The 7,655-nt window shown below is 32.4% G+C and overlaps 1 long non-coding RNA gene across 1 annotated transcript; it reads right to left on the bottom strand.

Moving 5' to 3' along the window:
- Positions 1-4,611: 4,611 nt before the first annotated feature.
- LOC127719009 (uncharacterized) lies at positions 4,612-6,912 on the bottom strand. Its single transcript, XR_007990094.1, has 2 exons — positions 6,865-6,912; positions 4,612-5,438 (listed from the first exon to the last, which is right to left on the bottom strand). It is a non-coding gene; the product is annotated as an uncharacterized LOC127719009 (long non-coding RNA).
- Between the last annotated feature and the right edge of the window lie 743 nt (positions 6,913-7,655).

Below are 7,655 nucleotides of genomic sequence, written 5' to 3'. Positions count from 1 at the left end.
GATGTGTTTGAGCTTTTGATTTTGCCATTTGATAATTAAGGGACTTTCCGTTTTAAATTTGCCTTTGAGTTCGGTATTTTTGTTATTTTACTTTTATAGTATACCAATGACTTGTAAATGACAAATTAAACTAATAAGTTACAACTGTTTTACTTATCATATGCCAATTTTTATATTGTTACAATGCATATGAATTATCAAAGAAAGTGATGAAGTAAAAATTTAAGAAAAGGCCACTTTGAGGAATGTGAGTTAATATCTATTTTTCTCTACACTATATTTGTGTCAGACTAAGTCGACCCCTGGTGGAGATTTAAACGCTATCAAACACCTAATCTTTAAATATCACCAAGCGGCAAATGAAAGCCACCCTTACGTTGACAAAGGGTATCAAATATGATTTTTGTTTAGTTATGATTGTTTTTATACAGGTTTTACTTAATAAAGTATGTAAGGGCTGACCCTTTGACTACTGCGCAAATGAAACGGTTGAAACTATCAGTCCCGAGGGTATCACCAGCTTAGTAGTCAGTACTTCGGTACTGACATGATTTATATCAAATCTTTCTAAAATTCTCCGTTTATAAATTTTGAAATTATAAAGAACTAAGGTTTCAACTCCCTTCGGCAAAGTTGACCTTAAATGGATTTGGCTATTTTTTTAGGTACTGTTTGGCCATCTTGCTCTTCAACTGTTTCGGTTCTTATACAGCCTCAGCTTTCAAATATTCGACTTTGAACGCTCCTGATGAAGGTAAATCCTGAAAAGCGCTTCGGACGCATGAAATTAATAATGTGTTGTTTTCATTTGTATTTTAGGTCTAAGGTTGCATAAATGTTGTCGAAATGTCGCTATGCTCGTTTTTTACTGAACAAAACAGTAACAGTCCAAATGGGTTAATACAAACCATAAATATTTTTCTTCTTTGAATTGCTTAATATTTTGTAATTGTTTTAGCCTTTTATAACTTACTTTACGATAAGGGTCTAGCGTATTATCGAAATGCTATTATTTAAGAAAAGTTATAATAATAATTATCAAGATGTCTTTGGGTATTTGATGCTTTCCTTTGTAGGATGAAAGCATCAAGTACTGCATCTCTTGATCTTTGCCATAGAAACAAAACAAAATTACCTAGATCATTTGCATGAATCCATCCTACACATGGATGATATTCACCTCTCTGTTGTCCAACTCAAAATTGTCTTGCAGGAACATCATCCCTGAATACTTGCAATACAAACTTGAATGTCATCATTATCAGATGTTATAGGTTCAGATAGTATTTCCAAGTATTCAATTTTTGCTACTATGTATCTAAATTGTTCTAAGTCATTGTTACCTGATTGGCTGAAAATGAACTGATTTAGATTTCCATAAAGGCATTGCATGTTTATTTGTTTATGGTTTTTTATTTCTCTTGCTACTCGTCATGTAAAGTATTAAGCAGGATCATACAGCCATGAAGTGATGCTGTACACTAAAGAATGGTGTAGGATGCTCCTGTGGCTTGCCAACGTTTCTCTTGTTTTGTCATTTCAATACGTTTGAGGTGTTCTATGTTTTCCAGAAAGAGTTCTTATTTGCGGTTTCTGTCCGATCCATATTTTATGAGATTAAATGGTTTAGTCTTAGTCGATTAAGAGGGGATGTGTTACCATATATTGCGATCAAATTCTGTTCCAATGGTCTTTCGCTGATCGTTGTTAAAATTATTCTACTTGTTTCAAATTGTTTTCTCATTAGAAGTTGACAGATGATACCTGTTCCTTTATATCATGCTTCATAGGATATGGCTGGGAGTTGGGAGGGAACAATGTGTTATGTTTACTGTTACAACTTGTTTATCCTTCTAATCCCTGTGGATCATGCCTTGTGGTTTAGAAAATATCAACTGTCAAGGTATTATTTCCTATGCACTTTAAATATTCCTACAGAATTTTATTTAGAATCAAATTGTTATTGATGTTGTTTTTTTCTTTTTTCCGTATTCTCGTTTTCTAAGCTTCTGTTCACTCTTTGCTTGACATTGCCTTTGCTTTCGAAGAAATAGCAAAGGGGCAAACTATGTCATGCTCACGGAATTAACTTGTTAAAGAGAGAAAATTGTAAACATCATAAAAAAAAATATTTATCTTGCATAACTTTAATAAACAATTATGGCCCGTAGAGAAGTTGAATATCCAAAATCGTCAACACGAAAAGGTTATTTCACTGAGGGCGCAGCCCGAAGTGAAATAATCTATTAGAGTTGACAATTTTGGATATGCATTGCTTCTTAAGGGGCCACAATTGTTTTATTATACCGAACTAAAAGTGGGAGGGCCTTTTGAAACATTGAAAAGCACGTAACCTACTGTATCATAACAAACACAAGTAAACGTTCAACAGAAATGTGTGTCTTAGAATTTCTCATATGTAAAACAAAGGTAGAACCTTTTTGTGAAACATTGATGGCCCTGAAAAGGACTGTTTATAAGAGATATCCTCGGCACTAGATGCATTTCCAAAGCCTTGTTTTACTCGTCACTTGATGGGCTTCCTGTAACTTGAAGTTGAATGTTGCCATTTTGTTTACTTACTTCTGTGACGTCATTTTCAAGGGAGATAACTCGTGTACAAATCATGAAACTCTAAAGGTTATATACATTGGTGAATAATAGGGTTATTCAACGCTGGTGTACATTTTTAGGGTTATTCGTCCCTCCCTGCAATTAAATCATAATTAACAGAATTATTCCATGTCACGTGATAACGTGTAACCTAATAGAATTGTTTATAATATATGTAAGGTATAATAATATTTGTTGTTTATAAGTCCTTTGTTGGTGAAAGCAAGATCAAATCTAAAATTGGTTGACAAATTTCATATATAAATGATCCTATTTGTAAAATGCAAATTTCCTGTTTTTCATTTAGTTTATATTCATTTAACTCTTCATGTAGATTACAGTTTTGGCAAGTGACAATTTTGTTGATATTTCACAAAACATGTTTAACTCCGCCGGATTATTGCGCCTGTCCCAAGTTAACCTCTAGCCTTTGTTAGTAATGTGTGTTCCTTTTTTTTATTTTGTTTGTCTGTATGTTTCGGAGTTTAGTGTGGCGTTCATTGTTCTGAAATTGTATACATTATGATTTAGGGGTCAGTCCACCTCCGGTTAGTGGATTTGGTCCATGCGTTGACGACACATAGGTGACCTTGTGCTGTTTTCTGCTCTTTGGTTAGGTTGCTGTATCTTTGACACATTCCATATTGTCATTCTCTATTCTATCATAATCTTGTTATAGCTTAACCTTGATATAATTCATTTGTGATCGTTTGGTTTCGCATAATTCGGATTAACTGAACTATTTTTTTAGAATGTTTATACATTGAAAATCTACTTCTTTTGATATGAATAAAATTAAATCCCTGAACTAAAGACTCGGATAAAACAAAACAAAAGAACAAACAATGTATATACAGCAAGAGAACCACTGACAACATATTTAATGGACTTAATATCCAACAGACAGACCGACAAATATACCGAACACATCTAGAGGGCAAAACATAGTCTTTAACATATATTGAACACTCAATCAAAAGTAGTTTATAAAGAAATAGGGCAGATGTAGCCCTTTGTTTCACACCATGAACATTTTAAAAGTCTTTCAACCTTATTACAATTATGTGTTTCACAAGGGTCACCGGTCCTTTACCTTTCATCTGATACCTTAATCACTAAAATATATACTATCTAGTTATAAATTTACACATATGCGTAGGAACTATTTTGTTTTAAATATGTACTTCTTTCCAGTTTTTCTTTGACCGGGCCCGATTTGGTGGAGTTACATCTTACAAATTCTGTTTCAGTAGTTTTTGCCAAGAATTCCGCTCACGCCGGTTCCTGGGGCTATTTAAAACTTGCAGTGAGTCGAAAGTTTTTTGCTCCGTGTTGAAGGCCTTACAGTGACTTTGAGATGAAGAATAGGAATTAAAAGTGCTGTACCTTTTGGTTTTTTGTGTGTTTTGAAGTGCATGTACTGATTTTGTGTCATGGATGGATACCCCATATTCTTTGTTTTTCTGTTACAATTCACATATCGAAGCTTCTGGTGTTTACTCTATGCATGAGTGGATATTACTGTGTGCTTAGAATAATGAAACATTAAATGAAGGTCTTTTGATAACTCAAACCACAATCTAGATACATTTCAATAATGATGAGTTTTTTGGTTAAAAAGAGAATAAACCAGATGTGCCAAATCTATCTTGTAAGTAAAACGATGTGTTTACCTTCAGAAACAAATACATGCCTTTTGGTATGCACAACAGTTCAAGAAATATCAAATTTGCAATATTCTTGATTGGGTGGACCGGCTGGTCCCTGATACCCACTTCCCTACCCTCTAACTCCCACTTTTCTCTCAATTTACCCCCGATTCCCTCCTCCCCAGCTACTCCCACTTCCCTTTAGCCCCATACTCCCAGACAAAAATTGGTAAAAAATGATCACCAGAATATCCCTATATTTACTCCACCTTTTCCCGCCCTTCATTCTTATATTTTGATTTCCCTGTCCTCCCCTCATTCTTATACAGTCAACAAAAGTAACGATACACAAGTTTGAACTCAAATTTATCATAAAATATAATAAATAGGAAAAACTGTTCAATTAATCAATAAAAAACATTCATCTGCAAAGCAAATGCATATGATTAAAAGAATCTGACCAAATTCGAAAGTGAGAAAATACAGTGTTATTGAACACTGGGATCAACTTTATTTTGCGGAAAATGATGACAAAAGTCGGCACTTAATTTCGAAGATGAGAATTAAGTTTTTCGCCTCATTCACAGAAACAATACAACAATGTGCGATAACATGTTAGTTCTGTCAGTATCGAAAACATTCGAATGTGGTATGAGACCATCGACTGGATTCTCTACTAAAAACGTGGAACCAGTTTTGATAGCACAGAATAACTTAAATCATCTAACTGTACGTGTAGTAACAGTATAGAATAGAATATTATATCGCAAAGGATCAGACGAATTATAGTATTTTGAAATTGGTACCGTTTGCATGTTTATCTGGAAGAAAAATGTATGAACATATTGTTTTGTGAATTATATTAGAAAGAAATGTTATTTCATATATATATATATATATATATATAGTTTTTTAAATCTTGAGTTCTCGGCTGATCTCCAATTTCAATTTAATATTAGCTCATACTTTTTATGAATGTCTCATCTTCTTCAAAATCAAACAAAACAAATCAATAGTTCCTTTCTTGTGAACATTGTTCTGAATTATAGAATTAACAAATTCATATTGTAAACATATGTCCTCAGTCCCTCCAAATAACTCCAAACATAAAACTCGACCTGTCATTTATTGCAATAGTCTCTATTTTTCTTGTTGTTTTGGCGACACACATGAATTCTGAAGAAAACAAATACATTATTTTACTTAACGGTTCATTCAGAAGACTTTCTACATGATAACATTATTTATATATACATAAAGGTGTTACATGTTGTTATCTTTGCATCTTATGGTATTAAAAAATACTCCTTGTGTCTTAGGTACGAATGTCCAATCAGTTGCATTTTAAAACGTTCGATTTTGCATACAATGTAATCAGTTATTTTTCTTTTCTTTTCTGTATTATTAATTCTAAATTATATTGGTTTTCCCAGAAAACACTAAATAACTATGGCAATAAAAAATCTTAACTGCAGACTATATTATTCACTTGCGATTAAAAAAGAGGCCAAAGATACCAAAGGAACTTCAAACTTTAAACATTAAACATTTTCAATACACCTTTGGAACGAGCATTACTCCTTTTTATTTATTACAAATGAATAACACTTGTTTTCCTACTTTGAACACTTTAATAGGACTATATGTTTGATTTATTTTTTCACATTTCCAAGAAACACGATAATTTCGTGAAGCAGCAAATCCTTTTTGACCAATGTGTATTGTAATACCGAATCTAAAAGGTGTGTTTGCATCGAGTTTTTTTTCTCGATTTTTTTTTACGAACATTTCAGTCATATATGAATGAAAGTTTTAGACGTTCTTTTTGAAGTTCAGGAAAGAAATGTGTCAGACTTCCAATTATAATCGGAAGGTTCACGTGAAGTAATTCATTATTCGACTGCATTAAGTGTTAATAGATAAAAATAAATACAACCTAATACTTTAAATATGTAATGCATCTGACTCACTGTTGTGCATTTACCTTAATTAAAAACGCCCTACATTAAAAGATGACAGCTGTTGATTCTTATATTTCTGGAGTTATATGACTGAAAGGTATTTTTAAAACCATCCTAAGTCATCTTTTTTTAAGTTAGGCTTAAAACCAAACTTTTTAAAGCCTAGAATATACAAATTCTAAAAAATGTTTATGACCAAAAGGAACCAACAATGTTAGGGACATTATTCTACATACAGTCATTGTAGTTCGATGGCAAAAAGTAACATACTTGATCTATTTTTTTATAGTCTTTCTTGTAAATATTCTGTCAAAGTTGATGATACTTAGACAAAACAAACACCTCATTGAGCACAGAGACAGGTTCCCACTAATGACAAGATTCAATACACCTTTTTGTTCAATTGTACTCCAATCACCCCCAGTTTTTTGGTTCGTGTTGCTTAGTCTTTAGTTTTCTATGTTCTGTCTTGTGTACTATTATTTGTCTGTTTGTCTTTTTATTTTTTAGCCATGGCGTTGTCAGTTTATTTTCGATCTATGAGTTTGACTGTCCCTCTGGTATCTTTCGCCCCTCTCTCTTCTACCTAATTCTTCCGAAATATGTTGATCATTTGTGAAGTGTACAGCCGTTAAACTCACCTTAAATTCGATTTTTTATATCCGTTTTTAGTTTATCAAAGATGTACTACGCATGTCTTTTTGATACTGCCGGTCTTGTTTAGTTTATAATCGTTTAGTTTCCTTTAAGTAATACATTTCTGATTTACTTGTCACTTGTGTTTATCCCATGAAATACAATCAAATAAAAACATCTAACACAAAGCAACCTCATTGATTTATATAACTGCACTGAAGTTTACAATGGCGAATAATAAAGACACTTTCATTGAAACACCCTTTTTTTTACAATTAATTGTTATGTTCTGTGATGTATGTTAAAAAAAAACAACAAACAACAAACTGATATTCTTTTAAAAGAATTTAAAACTTTAACGACCGTTTCGATTTCAGCATAATTTGCAAATGTCAAGTCTTGTGCGGAAAGTTGGTTTTGTTTGTTTATACAATAGTGTTCCAACATTTTGCATTTGTTCAATCTCGTTCTCTTCAATAGTTTATCAGATAATTGAATATTTTGTGTTTTTTATAGATAAAAAAAAAGTCTGTCCATTAACAACACATACCTGTATTGCCTGCCGGCAAATTGTATGAATAATTCTAAGTTTGTAGCAGAGGATAAGTCTAACATGTTAATGTAAGACTTGCTTGATATGACGTATCGTTTATTGCTCATTCTGTAAAGAGCTGTTCAGATCAAATATTGTTTCCTTATACTTTATTTTTTATTTTTTCCATTGTTCCAGGAACAACTTTCATCTTTTCAACTTACTAAAGCTCAGTTATTAGTGTTTGAGAATTAGATACATCAA

This window comes from Mytilus californianus, unplaced genomic scaffold, assembly GCF_021869535.1.
Source record: "Mytilus californianus isolate M0D057914Y unplaced genomic scaffold, xbMytCali1.0.p SCAF_10, whole genome shotgun sequence".
NCBI classification, from domain to species: Eukaryota; Metazoa; Mollusca; class Bivalvia; order Mytilida; family Mytilidae; genus Mytilus; species Mytilus californianus.
The sequence above is the reverse complement of the archived record's forward strand: the minus strand, read 5'-3'. Positions and strand labels throughout refer to the sequence as shown.